The sequence below is a fragment of the Rhinoderma darwinii genome, chromosome 7 (genome assembly GCF_050947455.1).
Source record: "Rhinoderma darwinii isolate aRhiDar2 chromosome 7, aRhiDar2.hap1, whole genome shotgun sequence".
In the NCBI taxonomy this organism is placed as follows: Eukaryota; Metazoa; Chordata; class Amphibia; order Anura; family Rhinodermatidae; genus Rhinoderma; species Rhinoderma darwinii.
In genome coordinates, this window is record NC_134693.1 from 88644400 (window position 1) to 88665255 (window position 20856).

A 20856-nucleotide genomic window follows, 5' to 3' on the forward strand; every position below is an offset into this window, starting at 1 on the left:
GGTTCATAAATGACACGAGTAAAAAAGCCGCCAAATCTGCAAAGGTCAAGGTGCGTTCGTGACGTCACAGCCGGCTTTTTACCTTTGCATCCAATCAAAACTTAAATCGGTGAAAAACATTACCCGTGTTAAATATATCACTCAAACATAGTACATTTGTTAAATAACATAAGAAATAAAAATAAAAGGAATAAAAGACAAAGTGTTGTCAACATCTGTATAATCAAAAAAAATAAAAACAGGCATAAAATAAATGGTTTACAAAAGACACAATACGTGGAATTTAAAATAGAAAAGTACTGAGCTACAGACCAGTAGGTTGTTACGTAGCAACGAAGGACGCCAAGACGCGAACTTGGTAACCAGGACAACTTGGCCGAGAACAGTGCTATAGAGCATATAAGGATATGTATCTGCCGTAGAAAATTTGTAAAAGTTAAATCTTTATTAAGAGTATGTATACAATTAAGTGCTCTTAGTTGCTTAGATGGATTGTTCGGGGTTTTTATGTGTGGCTCTAACAGAGGCGTTGCCAGGCAACTGAAAGAACAAACAAAGAGGACGGGAACAGCGAACGAAGGACATATCAGCGCTCACTGTGAATGGACCAAAGGAAGACCACTTCTGGACAGGTTTGTTAAACATATCTATAATATTATTAAGTATATAGTATTCTTAAGTCAGAACTAGTTTACAGTATTTATTGCCAGTTAAAAATAAACAGGGGAAAATCAATATATTGTTATGTCTTGTCATAGGATGCACAGCATATTTTTTTCTCCCGGCACTGGTGTAGTATTGTATCAGTGGAATAAACACTTTACAAAAAGTGATTTATAAGGGATGTATGAAATTTTAATAATAGACAAACAGTACGTGGTAAGCGGCATAAAGGGATCAAAAGATCGGGCGCTATATATACTATGATAGAGTTAGCGGAAAAATAGTTAGATATACAATGATTAGAATAACGGGGGAGGTCACAACATGATGGATCTAATAAATACGGGGAAAAATTGCAAAAAGGGAAGTAAATAGGTATGGATAAGAAATAATCATTGTTTATTACTTCTTAATGTGTAATGATGAGCTCTTTTCATTTAGGAAAAAGCTTATTAATTAGTCAAGTGTTGATTCAGAGATATCGTTCAATCCTCCTGGGTATAAAGTCTGCAATTTAAAGATCCAATAGTTTTCCCTCTGTTTCAGTTTAGTATATCTATTGGGGACATCGCGGTGTATATCTTCGATGGGTGTAACTGTGATTTGTTTAAATTGACACTTATGTACATAAGTGAAGTGTCGAGACACACTGTGCTTCAAAAAACCTGTGTTCACATTGGATCTGTGTTTATTAATTCTAGATCTCAGTTGTTGTGTGGTTCGACCAATGTATTGGAGTTGACATGTACATTCCATTAGGTAGATAACGTAGGAACTGCTGCAACTTAGGGATGACTTAATTGGGAAGGTTTTTTTTTTAACATTTGATGTATATGTATATTTTTTGTTGCTGATGCTATTACAGCATAGACAACGTGGGTGGCCACATTTGTATGAACCGTTGGGTCTGGATAAAAACGTAGTAGTTGGTGATATTTTAGGTTTTCGGATTCTGCTAGGGGCCAGAATATTTCTCAGAGTTAGGGAACGACGAAAGGTGATGCTCGGATGGGAGGGTATCATATCTTTAAGATAAGGGTCGTTTTTTAAAATGTGCCAATGTTTGTTCAAAATTGCTCTAACTGTCTTGTTCCCTCGGTTATAAGTGGTTATAAAGTTGGTGTGGTATTTATTTTGTTCTGGTTTTTTCTTCTGTACCTGGTTTAGACAGGAGTTTTGGGATAATTCCGAGGCTTTAGATCTAGCATCTTGGATTAGTTTTAAAGGAAAATTCTTCTCTCTGAATCTTTTTTCTAAAATATTGCACTCAAATTTAAAATTTGCGTTGGTACTGCAATTTTTTCGGACTCTTCTAAATTGGCCGAAGGGCACATTTGTTAACCAAGGGCGATAGTGGGCACTTTTAAAATCAATATAGCTATTTACATCGACAGATTTAAAGTGGGTTTTTGTGACAAACTGTTCAATCTTGATGTCATAGCTAATGGTTAGATCAAGAAAGTCAATAGAGATTTCAGAAAAGGTGTGTGTGAAGGAGATGTCATAGCTATTGGTATTTAGATGCTTGATAAAATTTGAAGCTTCATTTGCTGTTCCTGTCCATACGAAAAACAGGTCATCAATATACCTCCTATATAGGAGAATGTTGTTTTTAAATGGATGGTCCCCTAAGATGTGTTCCTCTTCAAACGCCCCCATGTACAGGTTTGCATAGGCAGGTGCGAATCTCGAGCCCATCGCACAACCTCTTGTTTGATTGTAAAATGTATGATTAAAGGTGAATGAATTGTGATGGAGAATGAAATCAATACAATTAGTCAGAAAGGAAACCTGGTTGACAGGGATTAAGGGGTTAGATGCTAAGAATGATCTTGTTACCTGCATACCTTTTATATGGGGGATATTACTATACAGAGCGGTCACGTCAGCTGTTAGAAAAAATATGTGTGGTGTAGTCTTATCAATTTTGAGATTAAATAAATCTTTTAGTAATTGGGTGGAATCTTTGAGATAGGAGGGTAACATGAGTACAAAAGGTTGCAGGTGTAGATCAACGAAGTGGGAGAGATTGCTGGTTAGTGAGCCGATGCCTGATATGATGGGGCGTCCTGGGGGGTCAATGAGTGTTTTGTGTATTTTCGGGAGGTGATAGATAAAGGGTATGTTTGGGAAAGACATGTAAGAAACGTTTTTCTTTTTTAGTGAGAAGACCTTCATGAAAAGCCTTCTCTATCATAGATGTGTATTCGTGAACATGGGTAGGGAGGGGATTTGATGCTAATTTACAGTAGAATGTCTTATCATTTAAAATCCTCGACGTTTCTTCCAAATAATTGTCCCTATTCTGGTTAACTATGCCACCCCCTTTATCGGCAGGACGAATGACAATGTCACCGTTATTTTGGAGAGATTTAATGGCCTTTCTTTCATATTGGGTCAAATTATCCTGGTATGGAAAAGGGTTCTCTAAAGACCTAAATTCATTATTCACGAGTGTTGAGAAGGTTTCAATGAGGGGGCCTTGATGATGGACAGGATAGAAATCTGATTTCACAAAGACTTCAACTGGGATGGCCTTAATATTTAAATCAGGTGTATGCGGGACCTCTATTGCAACTGATAATGTGTTAGGTTTCTGTAACGCAAAATGTCTAATAAGAGTAAGTTTTCTGATGAAACGGTTGAGGTCCATGAATAAATCAAAATCATTAGATGGGGAGGTAGGGCAGAATGACAAACCTTTATTAAGTAAATTCGTCTCGTGAGCGTTTAATAGGTAAGATGACAAATTAAATATTTTTACTGTTTTACTCGATTCTTCTTTGGGTTTAGTCTCAGACCGTTGTTTGATGTGTTTCTTGCCACCTCTCCGTCCTCTATGTCTGTATTTAGTTTTCTTTTTATTGAAATTTTCTGGATTTTTGGAAAAAAATTCGTGATGGTTTGGGCTTTGGGGCTCATTAAGAATGGTAGTAGTATGTCGTTGCTGCTGACTGTGGGGGTTAAGGGAGGTCTGGTCAGTTGTGAGGGAAGTTCTAAAAAAGAGTTTGCTGCGTAGGTGTTATCTAGCGAGGATGTGACTAAATCTATTTTGGAATGATTGTCATTGAGTAGTAACGATGTGGAGGGGCCCATGGATGGACTCTCCTGGGTGTCAAGAATGGAAGACTGGGGAGTGCTGTGTACTGATAATTGGAGTAAAGATATCAGGCTATCTTCTATGGAGTCGTTGAGTAAGGAAGAAGGAGAATTGATTATAATTGGGACTTCCATTGGTTCGGATATAGAAAAGAACTTGGAGAGGTGGAGATCTAAGTCAGATGCTCTGAAGGCATTAACAGGCACTTCAGTAATTGTTTTACCGGGTACAAAAATTGTTTGGGAAGCATTGGTTGCTTGATTAGGGTGGTGAATACAAGGTTGTATTGCTGCTGTGGGGTTACGTGCCAGGTGTTTCACCGCCAAGTTAATGGTGGGTGTTCTGGTTGAGGAGCTGTCAATGTTAGATCCATGATGGAATCTAGAACTGTTTTTAAAAGACCTACTATAGGTGTTACCTTCGGCATGGGGGGCACGGGAGTTAGAAGGGGCCCTAAACCTAGAGTGAACATCCAATGGTGCTGCATACGTTTTATGTGGAGTGTTGTATACGGTTGCAACTTTGTCTAATTTGGGAATGTGTGGTAAGGATGGTTTCCAGGCACCTAAATCATTTAGGGTATAATCATTCCGATCCCTTTTTAATTTATTAATCTTTTTTAAAATGATGTCTTTTTCATACGCATTCAATCTATTGCTAGTGGAAGTTTCTAATTTCTGGAAATCGTGATGATCAACGAATTTGAGGAGTTGCTACGTAACAACCTACTGGTCTGTAGCTCAGTACTTTTCTATTTTAAATTCCACGTATTGTGTCTTTTGTAAACCATTTATTTTATGCCTGTTTTTATTTTTTTTGATTATACAGATGTTGACAACACTTTGTCTTTTATTCCTTTTATTTTTATTTCTTATGTTATTTAACAAATGTACTATGTTTGAGTGATATATTTAACACGGGTAATGTTTTTCACCGATTTAAGTTTTGATTGGATGCAAAGGTAAAAAGCCGGCTGTGACGTCACGAACGCACCTTGACCTTTGCAGATTTGGCGGCTTTTTTACTCGTGTCATTTATGAACCATGTTGGTATATAAGACGTGTTCAATGTATTATGCATATGGCCTGATGAAGACGATAATTCATCGTCGAAACGCGTAGCCAATAAATTCTTTATTATTATTATCTCCGAACTTCGATCCTGTTATTATCACCACTCAGCAGCGCCCCTGGAATGATCCTTTTTTCTCCTGCTTAAACTCTACTGATTAGATCTGACATTGCTGCTGCTGCTGCTGCCGCTGCCGCCTACTACTGCCGCCTGCTACTGCCGCCTGCTACGGGATTCTGTCCTGTTCACTCTTTTTTTAATGTGCCGCTGTTGGTGCTTCTACTACTTCTACCACCAATCCACCCCCAGTGCCGTCTGCTACAAGCAGGCCTGCCCCACCACAGGGCTTTGTCTGTGACTGTCCAGTCTGTTTTAATGTGCTGCTACTACTACTACTACCACCACCCGTGCTCTCCGTTGGCTACTTCTACTACCACCAATCCACCCCCAGTGCCATCTGCTACAAGCAGGCCAGCCCCACCACAGGGCTTTGTCCTGTGACTGTCCAGTGTTTTTTAATGTGCTGCTAATACTACTACCACCACCCTTGCTGTCCATTGGCTACCTCTACTACCACCAATACACCTCCACTGCCGTCTGCTACAAGCAGGCCAGCCCCACCACAGGGCTTTGTCCTGTGACTGTCCAGTGTCTTTTAATGTGCTGCTACAACTACTACTACTACCACCACCCGTGATGTCCGTTGGCTACCTCTACTACCACCAATCCACCCCCAGTGCCGTCTGCTACAAGCAGGCCTGCCCCACCACAGGGCTTTGTCCTGTGACTGTCCAGTGTCTTTTAATGTGCTGCTACTACTACTACTACTACTACTACTACCACCACCCGTGCTGTCCGTTGGCTACCTCTACTACCACCAATCCACCCCCAGTGCCGTCTGCTACAAGCAGGCCTGCCCCACCACAGGGCTTTGTCCTGTGACCGCCCAGTGTCTTTTAATGTGCTGCTACTACTACTAGCACCCTTGCTGTCCGTTGGCTACCTCTACTACCACCAATACACCTCCACTGCCGTCTGCTACAAGCAGGCCTGAGGCCTGCCCCACCACAGGGCTTTGTCCTGTGACTGTCCAGTGTCTTTTAATGTGCTGCTACTACTACTACCACCCTTGCTGTCCGTTGGCTACCTCTACTACCACCAATACACCTCCACTGCCGTCTGCTACAGGCAGGCCTGAGGCCTGCCCCACCACAGGGCTTTGTCCTGTGACTGTCCAGTCTCTTTTAATGTGCTGCTACTACTACTACCACCCTTGCTGTCCGTTGGCTACCTCTACTACCAACAATACACCTCCACTGCCGTCTGCTACAAGCAGGCCTGAGGCCTGCCCCACCACAGGGCTTTGTCTTGTGACTGTCCAGTCTCTTTTAATGTGCTGCTACTACTACCACCACCCTTGCTGTCCATTGGCTACCTCTACTACCACCAATACACCTCCACTGCCGTCTGCTACAAGCAGGCCTGCCCCACCACAGGGCTTTGTCCTGTGACTGTCCAGTGTCTTTTAATGTGCTGCTAATACTACTACCACCACCCTTGCTGTCCGTTGGCTACCTCTACTACCACCAATACACCTCCACTGCCATCTGCTACAAGCAGGCCAGCCCCACCACAGGGCTTTGTCCTGTGACTGTCCAGTGTCTTTTAATGTGCTGCTACTACTACTACTACCACAACTCGTGCTGTCCGTTGGCTACCTCTACTACCACCAATCCACCCCCTGTGCCGTCTGCTACAAGCAGGCCTACCCCACCACAGGGCTTTGTCCTGTGACTGTCCAGTCTCTTTTAATGCGCTGCTACTACTACTACTACCACCACCCTTGCTGTCCGTTGGCTACCTCTACTACCACCAATACACCTCCACTGCAGTCTGCTACAAGCAGGCCTGGAGGGCTTGTGAAAAGCCATTGCTTGTTGCTTTTACATTACATCCATGTATGGATGAACCCCGGCAGGCATCTGCCAATAAAAATTGTAAATCTTTGGAGGGCTTGTGAAAAGCCATTGCTTGTTGCTTTTACATCCATGTATGGATGAACCCCGGCAGGCATCTGCCAATAAAAAGGGTACATTTTTGGAGGGCTTGTCAAAAGCCATTGCTTGTTGCTTTTACATCCTTGTATGGATGAACCACGGCAGGCATCTTCCAATAAAAAGGGTAAATTTTTGGAGGGCTTGTGAAAAGCCATTGCTTATTGCTTTTACATCCATGTATGGATGAACCCCGGCAGGCATCTGCCAATAAAAAGGGTACATTTTTGGAGGGCTTGTGAAAAGCCATTGCTTGTTGCTTTTACATCCATGTATGGATGAACCCTGGCAGGCATCTGCCACCATAAAGGGTAAATTTTTTGAGGGCTTGTCAAAAGCCATTGCTTCTTCTTTTACCACCTTATATGTATGAACCCTGGCAGGCATCTGCCGCCAAAAATGGTTAATTTTTGTACCTTTTTTAACAATGCATTAAGCATACAACATGCACAAGTGCAGTGGTTTCTGTTAGTTATCACCGTGTCCCATCCATTTTCCTATAGCCATACATGTTGCTGTAACTTTGACACTAACTTTGCCTTAAAGACAGCTCAAAAGTACTTGGATACACTCATGGGTGACCTAAGAGTGTTATTCAGGGCTTCTAGGGCTTTTAACCCCTTAGTGACCAGCCCATTTTAGGCCCTAATGACCAAGCTATTTTATTCGTTTTTCTATAGTCGCATTCAAAGAGCTATAACCTTTTTTATTTTTTCGTCTACATAGCTGTATGAGGACTTGTTTTTTGCGGGATTCGTTGTACTTTCTAATAGCACCATTTTAGGGTACATATAATTTTTTTATTAACTTTTATTAACTTTTTTGGGGGGGATTATAAAAAAAAGCTGAAATTCCACCATTGTTCTATGCGTTTTTAAATTGACGCCCTTCACTGTGCGGCGTAAATAACATGTTACCTTTATTCTATGGGTCGGTACGATTATGGCGATACCACATATGTAGAGTTTTTTTATGTTTTACGACTTTTGCACAATAAAAACACTTTTGAACTAAAATTATTTGTTTTTGCATCGTTGCTTTCCAAGAGCCGTAATTTTTTTATTTTTCCATCAATGTAGTGATTTTTTCGACTTGTTTTTTGCGGGACGAGATGTCGTTTTGATTGGTACTGTTTTGGGGTGCATGGGACTTATTGATTCATTTTTATTATGACTTTTTTGGGGGCAATGGAAAAAATTTGTAATTTCGCCATTGTTTTTTGAGTTTTTTTTTTACGGTGTTCACCTTGCGGTTTAAACTACATATTATATTTATTAATGGAGTCATTACGGTCACGGCGATACCATATATGTGTACTTTTATTTATTTTTTACACTTTTACTAAATAAAACCACTTTTTATTGAAAAAAATGGTTTTATTTATTTTTTTACTGTACTTTTTATTAATAATCTTTCACATTGGTGACTTATTTTATTAGTCCCACTAGGGGACTTTACTGTGCGATCTTCCGACCGCTGCTATAATGCTTTGGTATACTTCGTATACCAGAGCATTAATGCCTGTCAGTGTAAATCTGACAGGCAATCTGTTAGGACGTGCCTCCGGTGCGTCCTAACAGGCATATGTCCTGGGCAGACCTGGGGGCTTTTATCAAGCCCCCGGCTGCCATGACACCCCATCGGAGACCCACGATTGCATTCGCGGGCCGCCGATGGGTGACAGAGGGAGCTCACTCCCTCTGTAAACAAAGTTAAATGCCGCGGTCGCTATTGACGGCGGCATTTAACGGATTAAACGGCCGCGATCGAAGTAAACTTCGATCGCGGGCGTTGGAGCAGGAGCCCAGCTGTCATCAGGCAGCTGAGCCCCGGCTCCAGCCTGCACGGGAGACCCGTGCAGGACTTAGACTAGGCGAACGTGAAAAGGCGTCAGCCTAGCCTAAGGCCCCTTAGTGACCGACGTGAAAAGGCGTATTGGTGGTCACTATGGGGTTAAACAGTGTTATACACGATTTTTAGGGGCTTTCTTGAATTACAGGTTGGTCAGAACTAGTTCGGTCCGAATCAAACTTTTTGATGAAATTCGGCGAACCAGCCGAACCGAACTTTTCATAAGTTCGCTCATCTCTAGTCTTATGGTACAGGACCCCATGGTAGTGAGTCTGTATCTGCTGCCGAAGATCCACAAGAATTCCAAACTACCACGAGGGCGCCCCATCATCTCCGGGAGAGGGAATATTTGCGACAACATAAGTAAGTAAATTGACTCAATCCTAAAACCACTAGTAGAGACATTGCCATCATACCTCAGAGATTCGGCGGATCTCCTTAAAAAATTGGAGGGGGTTCAGGTTGAACCCGACATGCTGTTGGCCACTTGTGATATTGAATCATTGTATACGAACATCAGACACCAAGATGGTCTCCAGGCAGTGGCATATTTCTTGAGGATGACTGACATTGTCCCATCCATGTCTCAGTTTATTCTCATCCTTATGGAATTTGTGCTTACACACAATTTTTTTACATTTAATGGATCCTTCTATCTACAGCTCCAGGGAACGGTGATGGGGGCAGCTTGTGCACAATCATACGCCAACTTTTTCCTGGGGTTGTGGGAGAGGGATCTTTTCTTGTCTGACCGGATATTATCAATGAATAAGGTGGTCCTTTGGACCAGATTCATTGATGATATCTTTATAATCTGGCAGGGCACGCAAGAGGAATTCACTTCTTTTATGGGTGAATTAAATGTCAATGATCTCATTATCCGACTGACCTGGAAAACAAATGAAATGGCCATTGACTTCCTGTATGTACTAATTAAGGGTGACAACATTGGCTTTGTCCAGACAGATGTACATAGGGGAGACACGTCAGTCAACTCATATCTACATGCCTCATCCTCGCACCCTAGACATATGATCCGTTCCATTCTGGTTGGACAGTTTTTAAGGATAAAGAGATTGTGCTCATCCGAGGAGGATTTTGAGAAATAGGCAAAAAATCTTAAACAACGTTTCTCTAATAGGGGCTACACTAGAAGATGTATCAACAAAGCATATGAGAGGGCATGCAGGTCCACACGGGCCCAAGTACTCCACCCTGCCATCAAGAAATGTGGCGACATTAAAATCAGGTATGTCACCGTCTATCACGACAGATGGGGGGAAATGCGGAAATGTTTGTCTAAACACTGTCCCATCTTACAAACTGATGGTATTCTATCTGAAATTTTACCTACTAAACCTGCAGTAGCGTCAAGGAGGGCAAGGAATCTTCGCAATACATTAGTTCACAGCTACCACCAACCCCAAGCGATTAAACCGATCTTTGGAGTATACAAACCGAAATGGGGTTGTTGCCCATGTGGCCGATGTATAGCCTGCCCAAACATTGTTAGCAGTGATGATTTTGTAGACTCATCTGGCCAGGTAACATATAATATTATCTGGCTTATTAAGTGCAACACGAAGGGAGTAATCTATTATGCATGTTGCCCCAGCTCAAAAATCTATATTGGTTTTCGTTTTTTCTGGCTTTTTCTTCTGTTTACTTCTCTCCTTTTTTTTACCTTTCTCTCCTTTTCTCTTATTTTATTTTTCTCCCTTCTTATCTTTTCTAAGAAGCGACATAACATTATAATTTTTAAATCTTTAGTCACACTTAAGCCCAAGTACAGACTACGTTTTTTACATCCACCTCAATACCTCTTCTTGTCCCGGGGTTGCGCATGTTGCGAGTGAGTCTGGGAGCCTCGCCCTGGCTCTCTGTCGTCTCTACGCTCGCGCTGTGCCTGCCCTGTCTCCATGGACACGCGTCCTTGGGAGCACGCGGGCGCACTGCGAGCGTGACGACAGATAGCAGGGATCTCGCGGCTCAAGTCAGACTCCCGCGCATGCGCCGTGGACCGGAACTAGAGGACAGACACCGGAGCCCAATCACCATTACTGACTCAACCATATAAAAAGCATGACAATGTCAGTATTCAATACACTACCCCCTGAGGAAGCTAGATTGGCGAAACGCGCGTCGGAGCGCTACCATTTCAGGCTGCAGTGTGGGGCCACTATAACGTTCATTCTTATGGGTAAGCCTACCTTAATATCTCTTACGCTACAAACAGATCTATTGTGATCTACACATGCTATGTACACCTGACTTCCTTTCTAGCAACTTTGTTCTGATTATGACACTCTGGTCCTGATCTATTCTTACTATTTAAGCGTAAACTTGCTTTGTAATTTTTTGTATCTGGCCAATTTTGAAACATATGGTCATAGATTGACCTTTTTGTTCCTTGTAATTTTTATAATTGTGCTATCACCACCAAGTCGCAGTTACGCCCTTATTATATTACTTAGATTTTGTTACCTGTGATCTACATCAGACAGAGAACTATTGCCAGGGAACTCTGTTGGTGGGCTAGATACCCCAATTTCTATTCGCTTGAAGCCACCACACTGCTTTTCTTTTTCGGATTCTCCTTTGAATTTTATATATTAGTATTTTGTGTTGTATGTCCTAATAAAATTTGTACATTTTTATCATACTTGTGGCGTAATGACTTCTTTTTCTCTAAGTTCTCTATGATGTAATGAAGTTTGCTATGTTACTTATATACAATGAGGTGCGCGGACACTTGTTAATGGCGCCTAACTTGCAAGTCAACCTGGTGAGTCTTCATATTTAAAGTATATAGCAAAGGGCTCAGGGACAATCCTGGCGGACACCAGACCCAACCTCAAAGGGGGTTCCAACCCACCCATTCACAAGCGCAAAAGTCTCAGCCCCAGTGTATAAGGTCTGTAGCCAATTGACAAACCCCCCCCCCCCCCCGGTAGCCGTACCTCAGAAGGACCGACCAGAGGTATTCGTGGTCCACCCGGTCAAAAGCCTTGGCCTGGTCCAAGGACAGGATATACTCCTTCCACCGACCAGAATTTCCCTGCTCCACTGCCTCTCTGACACTGCGGACAGCACTAAACGTGCTGCGGCCTGGAACAGAGCAATGCTGGACCAGCAAAAGAAGCCGGGATGCAAACTTCACCATCCAATTAAACAGCACCTTTGCAAGAACCTTTCTTTCCATATTGAGCAGCGCTATGGGACGCCAATTCTCAATACGGGTCGAGTCTTTTCCCTTGGATAAAATGATCAAGGCTGACCTCCTTAATTACTTTGGCAAAGTACACGAGGAAAGACAATCATTAAACACCGCAGTCAAGAGGTGAACTAGGGTTCCTTTAAAGGTCCTATGAAACTCGGATGTTAAGCCATCTGGCCCTGGCGATTTTTTGAGGGCAAGCCCATCAATCGCCAGTCCCACTTCCTCTTCCTTGATCGAGTCTATCAAAACACTGAGAGCGGGGTCTACCCTTGGCTCAGAAATGGTTTCAGCCAGGAAAGCCGACATCTCGTCTCTGCTTAGATCCTGCTTTCCCAAGAGGTGCGAGTAGAAGGATCTGACGACCTCCAGGATTCCTGATTTGGATCTCTTCAGGGAGCCTGTACTATCAGCCAGTCCTTTAACAATCTTACGACTCACTGACATCTTACAGTTCCAGTAGGGGTCGGGCGAGCGGTACCTCCCGAAATCCCTCTCAAGAACCAAAGATGAGTGCCTATCATACTGACACCTCTTAAGCAAAGCTTTCACCCCGGAGATCTCCTCCCCACTACCTCCGGTTGAGACCAGATGTTCGAGTTTCCTCCTCATCTCCTGATAAAGGCGATACATACTCATGGACCTGAGGCACGAGAGCTGGCGGAGAAACTCTGCCACCCGTTCTTTGAACATTTACCACCACTCAGACTTAGTAAAACTGAGACCCAACAAAGGTACCTGGCTCTGAAGAAAATCCTCAAAGGCCTGTCTTATCTCCGTTTCTTCCAAGAGAGTAGAATTCAGCCTTCATATACCTCTTCCCATCTGGAGGGACTCTGCAATGTTCAAAGAGAAAATAATCATACAGTGATCGGAGAACTCCACCTCAACAAGAGATGGCTTCCTCCTTCAAAAAAAACCTGTCTATTCTAGACCTACAACTACCTTTACGATAGGTGAAACCCGAGTGACCTGGGGTATGCCTGATGTGGATATCCACCAGGCGAGCATCGCTAACTATGCTATCTAATGCTACACTATCATAAGTCAGTCTATCTCTGGAAACTCCTCTGTCTCGGGGTCTAACGACAGTAAAAAACAATCCACTCCAAAGATAACTTGTCTGCTCGTAAAAAGGAAAGGCTTAATTTTCATGAAGAGGCTTTTCCTGTCCCACTTGGTCTGGGGACCATATATATTAATTAATCTTAGTTCTTGCCCCCTCATGAGAACATCTAAGATCAAGCACCTCCCCATTTCTAACTCAATCATCCATCGGCATGTTACCGGTATGGTGAAAAGAACCGCCACACCGCTATACGGCTCAGCCGCAAGAGACCAGTAGGAGGGCCCGCGTCGCCATTCCCTCCTAGCTTTTACGATGTCTGCCAAAAGTGACAGCCTGGTCTCCTGCAAAAACAAAATGTCGGCTTTAACTCGGCCAAGAAAATTAAAGGCTGCAAATCTAGCCGTATCAGACATAATGCTGGCAACGTTAATCGATGCCAGCGTCAACGGTGCGGGTTCTGCCATCTAAGATGATTGTGTTAGACAGCTTTCCTCTTCCCACCCTGATTTTCTTTGTCCGAGGAGGACCCCTCAGACTTGTTCCCCTTTCCTCTTTTTCTTTAAACAGAAGAGTCCATATCTTCAGGACATTTTGCCTTCCCTTCCTTATCCTCCGACTCCATGGTAACCCCCGCCCCTGAGGCCAGTGCACCTTGCAAGGGAGGGTGCTCAGCGTCCCTAGAGACCCCTACCTCACTCTCCTCCTCGCTTTGAGGAGCTGGAATATACACAAGGGCTTGGTAGCGGCTGGGGGAGAGACCCAGAGGGTTGCAGGTCCTGCCTTCCATGGTCAGGGCAGAGCCAGATGTTCTTGGCTCTCTCCTCCTCACCAACACTTTCATATTGGGAGGACTGGGAGTCTTCAGCCACTCACTCTCTCCAGATTCTCCTGATCTCCTCGTTCAGATCGGTCTCCCCAAGGGCATCTGTTTCTGGGGCAGGGTCCAGGTCAGGGCCAGAGATCACCCCAGTTGCCTGGGCTTCTCTCCGCTCCCTTTCCTTTCTCATTTTCTCCAACCTCCGCTGGTAAGAAGGGGGCCTCTCTTGGTATTCTTCACTTGCCCTTGGGCTCCGCCATCTCCGCATGACTCCTCACCTGCAGAAGCACTTTCTTCCGCTACAGATTTGGAGACCACAGAGCGAGGACACCTACTGAACGGGTGACCTAGGTCACCACACAGATGACACCTAACCTGGTCACACGATGCAGCCAGAAGGCCTACCCCTCCACAATGAGCGCAATTCTGCACAGGGCAGCCCGCGCTCAAGGGTCACCGCTTTGGTTGCCCCTGGTAGAAGACCACGATACGATCCCTCCCGAGAAAAGCGGAGGATGGAATGTGGGACACAGTTTGCTCCAGACGTTTAAGTTTGACCATAAATGTTCAGGCCCCTGACCAGATGCCAAATTCGTCCAAGTTCTTCCTTGGCATCTCCGCCACCTCACCATATCTGCTCAACCAGGTCATGATGTCAAAGCAAGAAAGTGACTCGTTATGGGTAAGAACAGTCATCTTCTTGAGACCATTCTGGCGGGATATTGCTTGTACAGCAAAATCCCGCCAGCCGGGCTCGCTTTTCATCAGCTTGTAGTTGCCCCAGAATACCTCAAGGCCCCCCGGGTGAACAAAGCTGACGTCAAACTCAGCCGTACCATGAGGATGTATCAAGGCAAAGATGTCACTCACCTTGAAGCCCATCTCAAGTAGCAGCTCCACCACCCTCTTTCTAGGAGGGCACGCATCATTGCCACGCCTCCGGAGATGGACTACATTTCTCCTGGCAGTGGCCGGCCCGGTTGTTGGGAGCGACTATTGATCTCCCCTCGTCTCTCGGAAGGCATTCAGACCGTACCTCTCTATCCAAGAGGATAGGTCTCCCTGCACACCCCCTACTGTTAGGGTCTGCTTCCCCTCCCTTAAGCCTCCAGGAGACATTGTTGCAAGTTACCATCCCTGGGGCCTGAGGATGAGGAAGGGTGAGCGGGCGGTCCCCACCCCATGACTCCAGCATAAGATCTGCTGGGAGCAGTATTAGAGGGAGCACCCGACCCCCCTAATCCCCTGGTTGAGCCCTATCACCTATACACATTCTACCACCAACACCCATCACATCTTTATTTACATTTGACACATTCCTAACCAGGTCTGGCTCAATGTTATTATATTTCTCTTTTACTTTAGCCCCTCCTCTATTTTCTCCACCGCATCATAGTTACATAGTTACATAGTTAGTACGGCTGAAAAAAGACACATGTCCATCAAGTTCAACCAAGGGACGGGAAAAGGGAAGGGAAAAATTTCTACACATAGGAGCTAATACTTTTTTGTTCTAGGAAAGTATCTAACCCTTTTTTAAAGCCATCTACTGTCCCTGCTGTGACCAGCTCCTGCTGTAGGCTATTCCATAAATTCACCGTTCTCACAGTAAAGAAGGCTTGTCGCCTCTGCAGGTTGAACCTTTTTTCTCCAGACGGAGGGAGTGTCCCCTTGTTTTTTGAGGGAGTTTTACATGGAACAGGATTTCACCATATTTTTTGTATGTTCCATTAATATATTTATATAAATTAATCAAGTCCCCCCTTAGTCGTCTTTTTTCAAGGCTAAATAGGTTTAATTCTTTTAATCTTTCCTCATAACTTAGATTCTCCATGCCTCTTATTAGCTTCGTTGCTCTTCTTTGTATTTTTTTCCATCTCCAGGGCATCCTTTCTATGAACTGGAGCCCAGAATTGAACTTCATATTCTAGATGAGGCCTCACTAATGCTTTGTAAAGTGGCAATATTACATCCCTGTCCCGCGAATCCATGCCTCTTTTAATACACGACAATATCCTGCTGGCCATTGAAGCAGCTGATTGACACTGCATTCTGTTATTTAGTTTATGATTTACAAGTACACCCAGATCCTTCTCAACAAGTGAATCCACCAGTGTAGCTCCCCCTAGGACATATGATGCATGCAGGTTGTTGGTACCCAGATGCATAACTTTACATTTATCTACATTAAACTTCATTTGCCAACTGGATGCCCAAACACTTAGTTTGTTTAAATCCGCTTGCAATTCACGAACATCTTCCATAGACTGAACTATATTACATAGCTTGGTGTCATCTGCAAAAATAGAAATAGTGCTATTAATCCCATCCTCTATATCATTAATAAATAAGTTGAATAATAGCGGTCCCAGCACTGAACCCTGGGGTACACCACTTATTACCGGGGACCATTCAGAGTAGGAATCATTTACCACAACTCTCTGGATATGGTCCTTGAGCCAATTCTCAATCCAATTACAAACTCATCATGTGCTTTTGTGGAGGGACCGCAAAATGTTATGAGCGGTACCTCCACGCTACCCTCCGCATCAGTGGTGTCCATGGCAACTGAAGGGGGAGGCGTTACATCTCTGACAGAACCTTGCGGCAATGTCAACTGCGAAATTACTATTAAACCGCCCCCAACCTGGGCAGTGGTTTTAGAGCCACTCCCCCTTTCCAAAGCGCGGTGGCTACCAGCCTGCTTAACGCTCCTGTCCGCTCCGTCTCTGTACGAGGCAGCAGCTGACCATTGCTCTGTCTCATCAGCCGGCCCGGATGTTGCATGGCTGGCTGACTTCCGGTCAGCTGAATCCCAGGAACGCACCGGCAGTTTCCGGTCCGCCCCTTCCGATGCCTCACGCCATTTGCCAGCTTCAGGGGCTCGCCTTCCACCAGCCTTGGGACCACGCCCCTTAAAGTGACAGCACTGGCACCGCCCCCTTTACAAAGAACGGCGTCCGGCGCCATTTCGCCTGGCCTCGTGATTTTCTCCTCGCTTACCCATTCCGGCCCACTACAGAAGCCGAAACTGGGGGTTTTGCAGGATCTGCAGCCCGAACCGAGATATTCTCTGGTCCGGAGTGCAGGGGAGACTGCAGTTTGTATACCAGCCTCATCTGTCCTGTGTCAGCTTTCTTCCTCCGCTTCCCCTTCTTCCTCTTGCCGGTCTCAGCGGGCAGCTCCGAACCGAAGCAGAATCCCTGCATTGATACCGGGGATTCCAGCTCCTGGATCTGGGTGAGCACACCCGGGGGACGCTCGTCCTCTGACTCGGAGCTGCCTTCAGATTACGAGGTGGGAGGCAAATGGATATTATAACCCTCCACCACCTTCTTTACCACTTTTGGTTTCTCCTCCACTTCGCTGCCTGTCTCCCTAGTCTCTGGCGGCATTTCTGAGTCTGGAGACTGGTGCCGATGGTGCGGTTACTTTTGCTTCTTTATCCTGTTTTTCTTTGCCTTTCTCTCTTGTGCTAGGGGACGCCATCTCTGCAAATCAGTCATCATTTTTGAGTTTTTTCGCAACGGCACAACCTCCGGACACAATTTCTTGGCGTCTTTCCTCCATCTCCGTTATTTCTCGCTTCATATTTTTTGATCAAAATGTGCACTAAGAACCACCCTATTATAAGTAGACTTAGCAGTAATGCATATTTATTTATATTTAGTGGTTTAGGTGGCATTAGTGTCGCAGTGTGCTGTCGCCATTCTTTTTCCGCTATATATACATATATATATATATATATATATATATATATACATACACACTAAATTATTGTTAGATACAATTAAATATTAATTAATCTTTATTTATTAATCTGTATTTCAGTCGGTTGTTGACCAGACCACTTCATTCGGAGGGCGCACTATACCAGTGGTGGCTAGTATAACGACTATAATACTGCCCTATATACAAAAAAGATTGATTACTTACCGGTAATCTGTTTTTCATGAACCTATGACAGCACCCCTGGAGAGACATCCCATTCACTGGACAGGAAGCCTGAGGATTTAAAAAAAAGGACACACCTCTCCACGCACCCAGTCTTAGAAAGAACTCATGATGAGAATTAGTTTAGTTTATATATTAGTTTAGTATATATATATATATATATATATTTATTTATTTATTTATTTTTTTGCGCCACCCAAGTGGAATTACCTCACACCTTCATATATACAGTATTTACAAGGAATACCTTTGTATTCATGTTGGAACTCAACCTTATGAGGACTGTATACGCTATTAGGGAGGGTAACAGAGGGGTGCTGTCATAGGTTCATGAAAAACCGATTACCGGTAAGTAGTCAATCTTTTACCCTTTCACCTATGACAGCACCCCTTGAGATGTACAATAGAAGTCAAAATTTAGGGTGGGACCATAGCTTGTAGTACCTTTCTACCAAAGGCCAAGTCAGAGGCTGTATGCAGTTGTAATCGGTAATGCTTGAGGAATGTATGAGGAGAGCTCCATGTAGCAGCCTTGCATATCTGATCTAGGAGGGCCTCTGCTCTCTCAGCCCAGGAAGTGGACACAGCCCTGGTGGAGTGGGATCCGAAGAACTCTGGAGGCTGGAGATTATGATTTACATAGGCTAAATGTATAGCCTGTTTAATCCATCTCGCTATAGTGGATCTACTGGCTGCCGAACCCTTGTTGGGACCCTGGAACTGGACAAGCACATTTTCTGAGGTTCTTAAATCTTTAGTGATTTCTAGGTGTTGGACTAGGCACCCCCTTATGTCCAGGCAGTTAAAATGCTGTTCCCTCTGATTTTTCGGGGAATTACAAAAAGAGGGAAGAACAATTTCTTAGTCTAGATGAAACAGAGAGATCATTTTAGGAAGAAACTTTGTTAAGGTTTTTAAGATGACCCTGTCATCTAATGATCTAATGGTAGAGTATATGGAGAAAAAGCAGAAAGGGCCTGAATCTCACTTACTCTACTGGCCAATGTAATGGCTAACAAGAACGTCATTTTGAGTGTCAGTATCTTTATGGTTATAGAGTCTATTGCATGACTGGGCCCTGGTATAGGAGATCTGGTAGAGTCGGGAGAATCCAAGGTTGGTCTGAGGACATTTTCCTTAACCATGTGAACCATGGTCTCTTTGGCCAGAAGGGGGCTATCAGGATTATTGAAGCTTTGTCTTCCCTGATTTTCTGATCACCCTTGGGAGAAAACATAGGGGGGGAGGCATAACCCCTCTCTTGACTCCAACACTGGGAGAATGCATCTATTGCCGTTGGGTTTTCTGATGGATCCAGGGAGAAGAATCTCTTGACCTTCCTGTTTCCTCCGGACGCAAACAGGTCTATTGAGGGAATCCCCCATCTGTAAACAATCTTCTGAAATATTTCCGTATTCAGAGACCAGTCTGACTGGCGTAACCTTTCTCGACTTAGGAAGTCTGCTACCTGGTTGTCCATTCCCTTTAGGTGGCAGCTGAGAGGGTCAACAGATGGTGCTCTGCCAGAGAAAATATCTGGGAAGATAAACCCATCAGGGGAACAGATCTCGTCCCCCACTGATGACTCGTCATGTTGTCCGAATATATCTTTAAATTCTGACCTGAAATTGCTAGTATAGAGTTTTTCATAGTTTTAATAACTGCTGCCAGGTCCTTGAAGTTGGAGGACCTCTGCATGGTTTGGTGATCCCACTGACTCTGAAGAAAAGAGGTGTCGTATTGAGCTCCCCATCCCCAAGGACTCGCATCCGTAGTTATATTTAGAGTAGGGGTTGTTATCCATGGGATGCCCCGCCTGAGGTTTTCCCTTTTCAACCACCATCTGAGAGACAGCCTGGCTGCTAATGATATGTGGAGGGATTGATCTAGGGAGAGACTGTTCTTGTCCCACTGATTTAAAATGTCCTATTGTAGGGCCCTGGATCTGAAGGGAGCCCATAATACTGCTGGGATGCGTGACGTCATGAGGCCCAGCACGGACATAGCTTCCCTGAAAGAGGTCATATGGTCTAAATATACTGTAGCTCTGAGACCCTGTCTATCAGGGGATTGATCTTCCCTTCTGGAAGAAAGGACATCTGCCTGGAGGAATCTAGCAGAATCCCTAGACAGATACATCTGGTTGATGGGATTAAATTTGACTTTTTTTTAGATTTATCTTCCATCCTAAATTTGTTAGGATGGAGCAAATTATTTTTATCTGTTGGATCAGGCCTGAGATGTTTCTGCCGTTATTAGAAAATCGTCCAGGTAGGGAATCAGGAGGATGTCCCTCGTCCTGATATATGTCATTTCTGATATTATCTTTGAGAACACCCTTGGGGCTTGTGAAATGCCAAAGGGAAGGACTCTGTACTGAAGGTGAAACAAAGACTTGTTGAGGGTCACTGCTATTCTTAGATATTTCTGGTGAGGACTGCATATTGGCACATGATGATATGCATCCTCCAGGTCTAGTGATGCCATCACACAATCTTTGGAGAGGAGATTTATAGTAGAAGGAATGCTTTCCGTAATAATTCACTGTATTTTAACGATATATATTGTGCTCCCACAAATATGAACATTTGAAAATTCACTGAAGTGATAAATGAGTAAAATTTATAATTTTTATTTCATAGCTATCTAAAAACAGGGGTACAATCACCACTGTGAAAAGCCCAACCGTGTATTTAAAAACGTATTAAACAGAATACTCCCAGTCCTAGTTCGTTTGCGAACCCTTAATGACTGGGTATGTAAACAGAGATATCAAAATATGGAATCAGCGTATAACATTGGTAAAGCAGTGGTTTGGACCCTCGTTCACACAGGAGCCTGCGTTAACCGCACCAGATTCTCCCAATGTACAGATGCACAACAATGCCACTGCCCCCTACGCAAAATTCCCTCACTTCACCCGACCCTACGCGTTTCTATACTTATCATCAGGGGTCTGTCAGTCTGGCCAGGATGCCAGCGATATATCTTCAGCAGCAGATATTCTACTGCACAACACGGAAGCATGCACGCATAGATGTCAGCGGCATACTTCACTCT

The 20856-nt window shown here is 44.1% G+C and overlaps 1 long non-coding RNA gene across 1 annotated transcript in view; it reads left to right on the plus strand.

Moving 5' to 3' along the window:
• The first annotated feature begins 556 nt into the window (after positions 1-556).
• LOC142658009 (uncharacterized) overlaps positions 557-20856 on the plus strand; it is a 29411-nt gene continuing 9111 nt past the window's right edge. Inside the window, exons 1-2 of the long non-coding RNA XR_012850014.1 lie at positions 557-632; positions 9881-9988. This is a non-coding gene — a long non-coding RNA (uncharacterized LOC142658009). The remainder of the gene's footprint in view (positions 633-9880; positions 9989-20856) is intronic.